At 40.2% G+C, this 13,486-nt stretch overlaps 1 long non-coding RNA gene across 1 annotated transcript in view; it reads right to left on the bottom strand.

Annotated features, from left to right (window-relative positions):
* The window catches only part of LOC137219696 (uncharacterized), a 30,759-nt gene that overhangs the window by 3,439 nt on the left and 13,834 nt on the right, over nt 1-13,486 (bottom strand). The gene's annotated exons all lie outside the window — the stretch shown is intronic.

The raw sequence follows: 13,486 nt of genomic DNA, 5'->3' as shown, positions 1-13,486 counted from the left end.
GAGTAGGAAGGCCCTGAGCTCACCTCCACTTACAGGCACACCAAAATCACAACTATTTACAGAGTAACTTGATCTAGCAGAAATGATCATCTACAACTAAAGATATAAAGAAGGAACCACAGTGTGGTGGGTAGGAGAGGTAGAGTTGCAGTATGGTTAAGACCCACGCCCCTGGGTAGGCGACCCACAAATGAGAGGATAGTTACAATTGTAGAGGTTCTCCCCAAGGAGTAATGGGTCTGAGCCCCATATTGGCTCCCCAGCCCGGGCATCCTACACTAGGAAGATGAACCTCTAGATTCTTCGCTTTGAAGGCCAGTAGAGCTTACATTTGGGAGAACCAGAGGGCTGTGGGAAATAGAGACTCCACTCTTAAAGAGCACACGCAAAAATCACATGCTCTGGGATCCAGGGCAGAAGAAGTAATTTGAAAGGAGCCTGGGTCAGACCTACCTGCTGTTCTTGGAGAGCCTCTGGGAGAGACAGGAGGTAACTGGAGCTCACCCTGGGGACAGAGATGCTGGTGGCAGCCACTTTTGGCAGCTTGTTCTATCATGTGGACACGGGTGCTGGCAAGCACCATTTTGGTATCTTTCCTCTAGCTTATTAGCACTGGGACCTGGCCTTACCCACCAGCCTGTTGGCACCAGTACTGGGACACCTCAGGCCAAGCAACTAGCCAGGTGGGGACACAGCCCCACCTACCAGCAGGAGACAACCTTAAGAACCCCTGAGGCCACAGCCTGTCTAGGACACAGCCCTGTCCACCAGAGGGTCCAGGATCCAGCCCTACACACAGTGCATTGGCAGTACCACCGGGACTTCCAAGGTCCTGCAGCCAGAGACCCCAGGACCTGGTGCTGCCCACCAGTGAGCTGTCACTAGCCACAGGAACGCCATCTCACATCAGTGGGCAGGAACCAACTACCCAGACACCCTGGGCCCTAGCCCTACTGACCAGCAGGTGAACACCAGCCCCAGGATGACCGCAGCCCTGCAGCCTGCCATGACAGGACCCAGCCCGCACACCAGCAGGCCAGCACCAGTCTGGGGACTCCCCAGGCTACAGCCCCACCCACCATCAGGCCAATACCAGTTCCAAGACACATTGGACCCCTCAGCCAGCTGCCCCAGGATCCAGCCCTTCTCACCAGTGGGCCCGTACCAGCTTTGAGACACACCAGAACCCACACCTAGCCATGTCAGGAACCAGCCCCAACCATCATCAGGATGACACTAGATCCAGGAACCCTGGCCCTGCGACTACCTACTTCAGAACCCAGCTCTGTCCACCAGCAGGCCAGCACTAGCCCTGCCCACCACCCAGGGTTCCACAGCCAGCCACCATGTGACCCGGCCCAACCAGTAGCTGCACCCTCTGCACAAGGTAGGGCCTGCAACCTACCGGACTGGGAGCCAGCCATGACTACCAGACCACCCACAGTAGTCAGCCCGCCACAATAGAAGGATCCATACAGCCCACAGAGGGGGCACCTCCAGAGCATACAGCTCTGGTGACCAGAGGGGAGTGCACTGCTGGAATGCACAGGACATCGTCTACAAAAGGCCACTTATCCAAGGTGATACAAACTCATAGAAATAACAGCAAATTAGGCAAAATGAGGCAGTAGAGGAACATGTTCCAAACTAAGGAAGAAGATAAAACCCCAGAAGAAGCACTAAGTGAAGTTTAAAGGCAATCTACCTGATAAACAGTTCAAGCTATTGATTGGAAAGATGATCAAAGAACTTGGGAGAAGAATGGATGAAGACAGAAGTTTAACAGAGATTTAGAAGATATAAAGAAGAACCAAGCAAAGCTGAAGAATACAATATCCAAAGTAAAAGACACACTAGACGGAATCAACAGATTAGATGATGATACAGAGAAATGGATCAGTGGGCTGGAAGATAGAGTAGTGGAAACCACTGAAGCTTAACAAAGGGAAAAAAAAAGAATAAAAAGAAATGAGAATAATTTAAGAGACCTCTGAGACAGCATCAAGTTTACTAACATTTGCATTATAAGGATCCCAGAGGAGAAGGGAGAGAAAGGGGTAGAGAACATATTTGAAGACATAATAGCTGAAAACTTCCCTAACCTGGGAAAGGAAACAGACATCCAAGTATAGGAAACACAGAGTCCCAAAAGGATCAACCCAAAGAGAATCATGCCAGGACACATTGTAATGAAAATGGCAAAATTAAATATAAAGAGAAAATATTAAGCAGTAAGGGAAAAGCAACAAGTCACATACAAGGGAACTCCTATTAGGCCATCAGCTGGCTTTTCACCAGAAACTCTGCAGGTCAGAAGGGAGTGGCAGGATATATTTAAAGTGATGAAAGGGAAAAACCTACAACTAAGAATACTCTACCCATCAAGGCTTTCATTTGGATTTGATAAAGAGAGCAAAGGTTTTACAGACAAACAAAAGCTAAAAGAGCTCAGCTTTATGAGAAATGTTAAAGGGACTTCTCTGAGCAGAAAAGAAAAGGCCACAGTTATAAACCTGAAAATTACAGAAGGAGAAAACTCTTTGGTAAAAGCAAATATACAGTAAAGGTAGTGAATCAACCATGTGCAAAGCTAAGTAGGAAAGTTAAAGACAAAATTAGTAAAGTCATCTATGGCCACAATGAGTAGTTAAGGGATACACAAAACAAAAAGATGTAAAATATGGTGTCAAAAAGAGTAATCGTGGTGGGGAGGGGGATAAAAATGCAGGGTTGTTAAAATGCATTTGAAATTAAGATCTCAACAACTTACAATAATCACATATATATAGGTTACTATATATAAACCTCATGGTAATGACACACCAAAAATCTATACTACATACACATGCAAGAAAGAAGAAGGAATCCAAACATAAACCCTAAAAATAGTCATCAAATCAAAAGGGAAGAGAAAAGAAAGGAACAAAAATAACTAGAAAAACAACCCCAAAACAATTAACAAAATGGCAATAAGTACATACCTATCAATAATTATTGTAAATGGAAAGGGACTAAATGCTCCAATCAAAAGACAGAGTGGCTGAATGGATGAAAAATAAAAACCAAGACCCATATATATGCTGCCTACAAGAGACTCATTTCTGATCTAAAGACACAGACTGAAAGTGAGGGGATGGAAAATGGTATTCCATGCAAGTGGAAATCAAAAGAAAGCTGAGGTAGCAGTACTTATACCAAACAAGATAGACTTTAAAACAAACACTGTAACAAGAGACAAAGAAGGACAGTACATAATGACCAAAGGTCAATCCAAGAAGAAGAGGTAACAATTGTAAATATATATGCATTCAATATAGGAGCACCTAAATACATAAAGCAAATATTAACAGACATAAAGGGAGAAATTGACAGTAAAACACAGTAACGGCAGGGGACTTTAACACGCCACTTACATCAATGAACAGATCATCTAGACAGAAAAATAAGAAAACACTGGTCTTAAATGACACATTAGACTAAATGAACTTCATAGATATATAGAGAGAATACTGCATCCAAAAGCAGCAGAATACACATTCTTTTCAATGCACATGGAACATTCTGCAGGATAAAGTATATCTTAGGCCACAAAACAAGTCTTAGTAAATTTTAAAAATTGAAATCATATCAAGCATCTTTACCAATCACAACACAATGAAACTGGAAATCAACTACAAGATAAAAACTGCAAAAAGCACAAACACATGGAGGCTAAACAATATTCTACTAAACAGCCAATGGATCACTGAAGAAAAGTTAAAAATACTTGGAGGTAAATAGAACAACACAGTGATTCAAAACCTATGGGACACAGCCAAAAGCAGTTCTAAGAGGGAATTTTATAGTGATATAAGCATACCTCAGGAAACAAGAAAATCCTCAAGTAAAAAACCTAACCTTACAACTAAAGGAACTAGAAAAAGAAGAACAAAACCCAAAGTTGGTAGAAGGAAAGAAATCATAAAGAGCAGAGCAGAAATAAATGAAATAGAAATTTTAAAAAGCAATAGAAAAGATCAAAGAAACTAAGAGCTGGTTCCTTGAAAAGATAAAATTGATAAACCTTTAGCCAGACTCATCAAGAAAAAAAGAGGGAGGGCCCATATCAATAAAATTGGAAGTGAAAAAGGAGAAGTTACAACATATATTTCAGAAATACAAAAGGATCATAAGAGATTACTACAAACAATTATATGCCAGTAAAATGGACAACCTAGAAGAAATGGACAAATTCGTAGAAAGGTACAATCTCCCAAGACTGAACAAGGAAGAAATAGAAAATATGAACAGACCAATTACCAGTAATGAAATTGAATCAGTAATTTTAAAATTCCCAACAAGCAAAAGTCCAGGCCCAGACGGCTTCACAGTTGAATTCTACCAAACATTTAGAAAAGAGTTAACACCTATCCTTCTCAAACTACTTAAAAAATTGCAGAGGAAGGAACACTTCTGAACTCATTCTTTGAGGCCAGAATCACCCTGATACCAAAACCACACAAAGATATCACACACACATACACACAATTTCAGGCCAATATCACTCATGAACATAGATTCAGGAATCCTCAACCAAATATTAGCAAACCAAATTCAACAATATATTAAAAGGATCATAACCATGATCAAGTGGGATTTATCCCAGGGATGCAAGGATTTTTTATTTTATTTATTTATTTATTTTTAATTTTTTTCCCTATGGACCAATTATTTTACTTTTTTAAAAAAAAAATTTTTATTGGAGTATAGTTGCTTTACAATATTGTGTTAATTTCTACTGTACAGCAAAGTGAATCAGCAATACATATACATATATCCCCTCTTTTTTGGATTTCCTTCCCATTTAGGTCAACACAGAGCACAGAGTAGGGCTCCCTGTGCTATACAGTAGGTTCTCATTAGTTATCTATTTTATACATAGTATCAATTGCATATATATGTCAATCCCAATCTGCCAATTCATCCCACCACCCCACCTTTCCCCCTTGGTATCCATACATTTGTTCTCTACATCTGAAGGATTTTTTAATATTCACAAAATCAATGTGATAAACCACATTAACAAACTGAAGAAGAAAAACCATGTGATCATTTCAGTAGATGCAAAAAAAGCTTTTTACAAAATTAACATCCATTTATGTTTTATCATAAACATAAATTATAAAGAGTTTTTATACTCTCAATAAGTGGGACAGAGGGAACATACCTCAACATAATAAAGGCCATATATGATAAGCCCAGAGCAGACATTACACTCAATTATGAAAAGCTGAAAGCATTTCTTCTAAGATCAGGAACAAGACAAGGATGCCCACTCTTGCCACTTTTATTCAACATATTATTGGAAATCCTAGCCACAGCAGTCAGAGAAGAAATAAAAGGAATCCAAATTGGAAAGGAAGACGTATAACTGTCACTGTTTGCAGATGACATGACCCCATACATAGGAAATCCTAAAGATGCCACAAAATACTACTAGAGCTCAATAAATTCAATAAAGTTGAAGGATACAAAATAAACATACAAAAATCTGTCACATTTCTATACACTAACAAAAACTATTAGAAAGAAATTAAGAAATAATTCCATTTACCATCACATCAAAAAGAGTAACATACCTAGGAATAAATCTAAGGAGGTAAAAACCTCCTTGGAAAACTATAAGACAATGATGAAATAAATTGAAGATGACACAGATAGTTGGAAAGATGTATCGTGTTCATGGATTGGAAGAATTAGTATGGTTAAAATGACCATATTCCCAAGGCAATCTACAGATTGAGTGCAATCACTATCAAATTACCAATGGCATTTTTCACAGAACTGTAACAAAAAATTTTTGACACAAAAGACCCTGAATAGCCAAAGAAATCTTGAGAAAGAAAAATGGAGCTGGAGGAATCAGGCACCCTGACTTTAGACTATACTACAAAGCTACAGTCATCAAAACAGTACAGTACTGTCACAAAAACAGAAATATAGATCAATGGTACAGGATAGAAAGCCCAGAAATAAACCCACGCACCTATGGCCAATTAATCTATGACAAAGGAGGCAAGACTATAAAATGGAGGAAGGACAGTCTCTTCGATAAGTGGCTGGGAAAACTGGACAGCTACATGTAAAAAAATGAAATCAGAACATTCTTTAACACCATACACAAAAATAAACTCAAAATGGATTAAAGGCCTAAATGTAAGACCAGATAGTATAAAACTCTTAGAGGAAAACACAGGCAGAATACTCTTTGACATAAACGCAGTAATATCTTTTTTGATCATCTCCCAAAAATAAACAAATGGGACCTAATTAAACTCAAAGCTTTTGCACAGCAAAGGAAACCATAAACAAAACAAAAAGACAACCCACAGAATGGGTGAAAATATTTGCAAATGATGCAACTGACAAGGGAGTAGTCTCCAAAATTTACAAACAGCTTATTCAGCTCAATATAAAAAAATAAAAAAAAAATTGGCAGAAGACCTAAAGAGACATTTCTCCAAAGAAGACATACAGATGGCCAAGAGGCACATGAAAAGATGCTCAACATTGCTAACTAACTATTAGAGAAATGCAAATTAGAAGTACAATGAGATACCACCTCACACCAGTCAGAATGATCATCATCAAAAAATCTGCAAACAATAAATGCTGGAGAGGGTGTGGAGAAAAGGGAACCGTCTTACACTGTTGGTGGGAATGTAAATTGATACAGCCACTGTGGAGAACAGTATGGAGGTTCCTTAAAAACTAAAAGTAGAGCTACCATATGATCCAGCAATCCCACTCTTGGGCATATATCCAGAATAAACATGGTTCAAAAGGATACATGCACCCCAGTGTTCACTGCAGCACTGTTTACAATAGCCAAGACATGGAAACAACCTAAACATCCATCAACAGATGAATGGATAAAGAAGATTTGGTACATCTATATAATGGGATATTACTCAGCCATTAAAAAGAATGAAATGTCATTTGCAGCAACATGGATGGACCTGGAGATTATCGTACTAAGTGAAGTAAGTCAGACAGAGAAAGACAAATATCATATGATATTGCTTATATGCAGAATCTTAAAAAAATGATACAAATGAACTTATTTATGAAACAGAAACAGACTCACAGACTTAGAGAACAACCTTATGGTTACCAGGGAGGAAGGGTGGGGGGGGGAGGAATAGATTGGGAGGGAGTTTGGGATTGACATGTACACACTGCTATATTTAAAATAAAATGCCTTTCCATGAAAAATAAATTATATATATATACACATACACACACACATATATATATTTTATATATATATATATATATAGCTCATATAACTCAATGTCAAAAAGCAAACAATCTGATTACAAAATGAGTAGAAGACCTGAATAGACATTTTTCCAAAGAAGACATACAGATGACCAACAGGCACATGAAAAGATGCTCAACATCGCTAATCCGAGAAATGCAAATCAAAACAAAATGAGCTATTACCTCACACCTGTCAGAATGGCTATCAAAATGACAACAAATAACAAATGTTGGAGAGGATGTGGAGAAAACAGAACCCTCGTACACTGCTGGTTAGAATGTAAATTGGTTCAGTCACTAGGGAAAACAGTATGGAGGTTTCTCAAAAAACTAAAAATAGAACTACCATGTTATCCAGTAATTCTGCTCCTGGGCATATATCCAAAGAAAAGAAAAACACTAATTTGAAAAGATACATGCACCCCAATGTTCACAGCAGCATTATTTACAATAACTAAGATATGAAAACAACCTAAGTATCCATCAACAGATGAATGATAAAGATGATGTGATGTATATACAATGGAATACTACTCAGCCATAAAAAGAAATTTTCCCATTTGCAACAACATAGATGGACCTGGACAGCATTATGCTAAGTGAAATAAGCCAGACAGAGAAAGACAAATACTGTATGATATTCTTATATGTGGAATCTAAAAAATACAACAAACTAGTGAATGTAACAAAAAAGGAAGACAGGGCTTCCCTGGTGGCACAGTGGTTGAGAGTCCACCTGCCGATAATATAAAAATTTTGAATCACTATGTTGTACACCTGAAACTAATATGTTGTAAATCAACTATATTTCAATGAAAAGTAAATAAATATTCAATGTGACATTTTCATTATTCTTCATTTCAAATTTAACACATCTAAAACAAAATTCCCATCTGCTCCCCCAGACTTACTCCACAAGCATTTTCTCCCATCTCAGTTGATGACAACTGAATCCCTCCAATTGCTTAGCCCCCAAATCATGGAGTTATATTGACTCCTTAATTTCTTTCACAACTCACATTTGTCAGAAAATCCTTCTAGTTCTACCTATAAAATATATCTGAAATCTGACCAGTCCTATTACCTCCACTGTGACCATCTGGTCCTTAGCTACCGTCTCCTCTCACCTGGAATACTGCAATGGTTTTCTAACTGTTCTCCATATTCTACTTTTCCTTTTCTCCCCTTAACTTGTTCTCAATAGAATGGTGGAAAAGATTCTTTCAAAATGTAATCAGATCATGCCTTTGCTCAAAGCTGTCCAAAGAGGGCTTCCCTGGTGGCGCAGTGGTTGAGAGTCCGCCTGCCGATGCAGGGGACATGGGTTCGTGCCCCGGTCCGGGAAGATCCCACATGCCACGGAGTGGCTGGGCCCGTGAGCCATGGCCGCTGAGCCTGCGCGTCCGGAGCCTGTGCTCCGCAACGGAAGAGGCCACAGCAGCGAGAGGCCCGCATACCGAAAAAAAAAAAAAAAAAGCTGTCCAAAGACTTTCTATCTTCTTTAGGGTAAGAGTCAAAACCCTTTAGGGTAAAAATCAAAAACTCTCAGGATGTATCCCCAGGTTACCTTTCTGACCTCTTTGCCTGTCTTCTTTCCTTTATTCACCGTGCTGCAGCCTCACTGGCCTCCTCACTATTCCTCAGACACACCAGGCATGCTCCTGTCTTAACAGTCTTGCACTTGCTGTGTGCCTATCTGAAAAGCTCTTCCTCAGAGAGCTGCATGAACAATTCCCAGGCATCTTTCAAGTCTTTGATCAAATTTCATCTTCTCAATGAAGTCTCCCCGAGTGCACTATCTAATCCTCTTACTAACATCTCTATTTTCCCAGAACATTTAGCCTTTCTAACATTCTGTAGTTATCTAATTAATTATGCCTTTTGTTTATTGTCTTTCTCTTTTCATCCAGATGTAAGCTTCACGAGAAGAGAGATTTTTGTCTCTTTTGTTCTGATGTATCCCAAGGTACTCACTACAATAGATGAATGAATGAGTCAATTATCCTGAAGCAAAAGACAACCATAATTTTTAAAATGATGTACTACAAGAACTACATTTTTAGAGTACCTCGGCATCATGGCCTCCATAATTCAGAAAGTCACAGATAAAACAGTTAAGGAGTTATAAAGACAGTTAGATCAGCTAAAAGGGGAGCAAGTTAAATAAGCAAGGAGTGCCAGGAAACAAATTCCAATGCAGTTATCAAACCCTTCACTGAAGCAGTAAGGAGCAGAATTGACTGAAGAAAATCAGAGGAATGGAAGAGAGGCCAAAAAAGCTGGCACAGAACACAGAGGAAAAAGACCAAAAATGTAAATGGAGAGGAAAAAAGAATAAGATTACTAATAATTACATAATATTCCTGTGTAATAAATCCAAAAAGAGTGGAGCAGAAGCCATCATCAAATCAATCAATCAAAAAAACTTTTAAAAAGTCCTGTAGGACATACAGGTTTTGTCAAATATAAGAAAAGACACATTAAGATACCCTGTGGCAGAGTATACAACCATAAGTTTAAGGGGGAAATCCTGTAAGTACTGAGGCAGGAACAATGGGATACCTACAAGGAAGCAAAAATAAAGCTCATCTCTGTCTTCTCTTACACTAAATTCTAGAATCCTAGAAAGGCATCTACACAGTTGGGAGGCTAGAACTGTTGACTCAAGAATTTTAATACCCAGCCAGTTATCACTTATGCATGAAAACCACAAACACACATGCATACTCAGAAATATGAGGGTTCAGAAAATATAACATTCTTGTCTCTTTTCTTGAAAAGAATTACTGGAAAACCTACATGGTACAGGCAACTAAGAGAAAATTGAAAGTTCAAAAAAAATCAGATTATTTCACTCTTCTACTCAAAAACCTTGGATAGATGCTCTGTGTACTTGAGTAAAAAGCAAACTTTTTATCTTCCTGATCCCATCAATTGCTGTCATGGTGGCATACTGCATTAGTCTCCACAGGTCACAACACACTCAAAATAATTCAAGGAACGTTTAATAAAGAGATTGTTGACAAAATATGGATGGGGCTTAAAGGAACTAGAAGGGGTAGGGCAACACCCAAGTTTGAAGGGATGAGGGAAGGGAGAGTTTACCTGGAAGGAACCTGGAAGTAAAAAGTCACAGGGACAGGGCTGTCTTGACTTGGTCAAGGGATGTAGCCAGCGTAAGATGATCTTACAGGGAGGAAGCCAAGTGCATAAATACCTTGACCTCATTCCATTTTCTGTGTGATCCAGTGCTAAGGCTCCCAGTTTTTTTTTAACCCAACTAGAAAGTAGATGGCAAGGCGTCCTAGTGATATAGTCCATGCCGGTCACCATCCAAAAGTAGGGTGGAGAGTACATCTGATGCCCAGATCCCATTCCTCAGCTATTGTAAATGGTAGCTGCTAATGGCTCACAGTTGCCCCCTTCTCTGGGAGAACTGCCCTCAGCCACTGGGCACTGCCTCACCTGGAGGTTATGCCCTATCCCTAAGGGTACCCTGGAGCCAATGACTGACTCATACTGGGGTTCAGAAGGCTGACTCTGTGTCTGAAGGTGAGAAAATTTATGTTGTGATATATGCTTCAGAGCTACACACACACACACACACACACACACACACACACACACACACACACACACACCCTTTTGGCTCAGTGGAGACTAGACTTTACCCAGAACTACATCCTTGCTTAGCTTTCCTTATCCTGCATCCCTTATCAGGGTGCAGATTTTCTCCTGAAAAGCACTCCCTCAGCAAAACAAATGGGCCTGAATCCCTGGGCCCAACTGTTTCTAAGGGACCCAATTAAAATGGCTGGTACCAGGAGTGGTCCTAGAAAACAAGTTCTAAGGATGAGATTCTGGAATTAGATCACCCACTGATTGGAGGGCAATATGGATCTCATCACTGGTGGGAGGTGGGGTATTGATAGTTCCTGACATGCAGTAGCAGTGCAATTGCTAAAATGTTCCCCTCTGGTGGAGAGGGAGTGATACAGGTAGAGGGGATGCATAAATTCATGCAATATCTCTGGCATTTGAGAGGAACGGAGTATTTATAAGGACTTTGGAATAGGGTGCCTACTGCCAAAAACCCTCCATAGCTTTGAAAAGGAAAACGACAGGTGCAGGGCAATCAATCATTAATTTAAAGCAAAATGTGAGAATCGGAGTCTCCTTGGAAGTATTTAAGGAGACCTTCATTTCCTGAGCCTAAAGAACAGAGAGCTGGAGACCAGGCCCAGGACTTAACCATAAGAGTTGGCAGAACTTCAAAGAAGGATGACTCCTTAGCCTAGGCAGGTCTATACCAAAGAAGTGTCCTGGTAGAGAAGGAATAGGACCTAGAGACTTGAGATGGGAATACTTGCCTGGATGCACTTGAGAAACTTGAATCCTCAGATCCCCAAACTCTCTGGGCCTGCAGAAATGGCCCAACCCCCCTTGTTGACAGATAAAGCTCCCTTTCTTCCTTCACTCTTGCTTGCTTGAAAGCCATGCAAGCGCCTCAGACAAGGCAAGTGCCCTACAACACAACGCTGGCCCATCTCAGGATCTGCCCCTACTGCCCTGCCTGGCCGATCAAGGCACAGAGAGAGATTTAACAATTAACCCGGCACTTGCACAGGTGATGCGTGACAGCCAAAGCTGAAATCCAGCGTGAAACCAACCACTGGATCCTTTACATCAAGCTGCATCACCTTGTGCTAGGCGGTTTTCCTTTATGAATAAATCTCTGAAACCTTCACTAAGTCTTTTTTCTCTATTTCCACAGTCAAGAGTGATGGGCAACAGGTGATCAACATCTCCTTGCAAAGAGATTTCATAAACTCAGATTAAGTTTCTGCCCAGCTCGGGCTTCCCTGGTGGCACAGTGGTTAAGGATCCGCCTGCCAATGCAGGGGACACGGGTTCGAACCCTGGTCCGGGAAGATCCCACATGCCGCAGAGCAACTAAGCCTGTGTGCCACAACTACTGAGCCTGCGCTCTAGAGTCCGAGAGCCACAACTACTGAGCCTGCGTGCCACAACTACTGAAGCCCGCGTGCATAGACCCCGTGCTCCACAACAAGAGAAGCAACCACAAGAAGCCCGTGCACCGCAACGAAGAGTAGCCCCAGCTAGAGAAAGCACAACTAGAGAAAGCACAGTAATGAAGACCCAACACAGCCAAAAACAAATAAATAAATAAATTTAGTTTAAAAATATATATATATATTTTATTAGTTATAAAACATAACAGGGTCAACGTCAATAACCATTAGGGAAATGAAAACCAAAACCCCAGTGAGACACCAGCCTACTCCTATTAGGATGGTTACTATCAAAAAAGAGAAAATAACAAGTATTGGCAAGGAAACATTGTGCACTGTTGTTGGGAACGTAAATTGGTACAGCAACTATGGAAAATATTATGGCATTTCCTCAAAAAATTAAAAACAGAATTAGCATATGATCTAGCAATTCAACTTCTTGGAATGTACCCAAAAGAATTGAAAGCAGGAACTTGAACTGGTCTGTGTACACCCACGTTCATAGCAGCATTATTCACAATAGCCAAGAGGTGGAAGCGCACTTGTCACATGCACATCGAGCTGACCCAGCTCATTGGCCACTCTCCCTTGGAGCATTTACACGTTCTCAATGCCTATCCTAACTATGGGGCCCAAGTTGAGCTCAGTAGTGTAAGTTTAGTAAGATGGAGTATAGTGAGAGAATTATCTCATAGAGCTGGGTTGTTCTGCTAATACCAGCATCATGTGAATTTTTTTTTTTTTAATGCCTGAACCCTGTTGCTGATTTTATTCTCTGTTCATTATCTTTCATATCCTCTAAAATACCAGACCTTTCTCTGGCCCATCAATTCCTTGCTGCATACACTTTCTCATTTCTCAACCTTACTTTCTCCTCTTAATTAATAGTCTTTGTTTGGACCCAACTTTGTATTTTAGCCCAAACCTGACATAGAGCAAGTGCTTCACATTTGTTGCATTATCTTGTTTAACCCTCATAAAAACAAGTATCCTGAGATGGTACTTCTACTTGTCATGCAGTCTTGTATTCAATGATTTGTTCAGTCACAAATATGTGTCACAAATATGTGTTCAATGCTACTCTGTGCCCAGCACTCCTTGGAAATCAATACCCATTAGAAACTAGCTATTTACCCCATGGGATTGGCAAA

This window comes from Pseudorca crassidens, chromosome 2 (assembly GCF_039906515.1).
Source record: "Pseudorca crassidens isolate mPseCra1 chromosome 2, mPseCra1.hap1, whole genome shotgun sequence".
Lineage (NCBI taxonomy): Eukaryota > Metazoa > Chordata > Mammalia > Artiodactyla > Delphinidae > Pseudorca > Pseudorca crassidens.
This window is presented reverse-complemented; position numbering and strand designations above follow the sequence as displayed.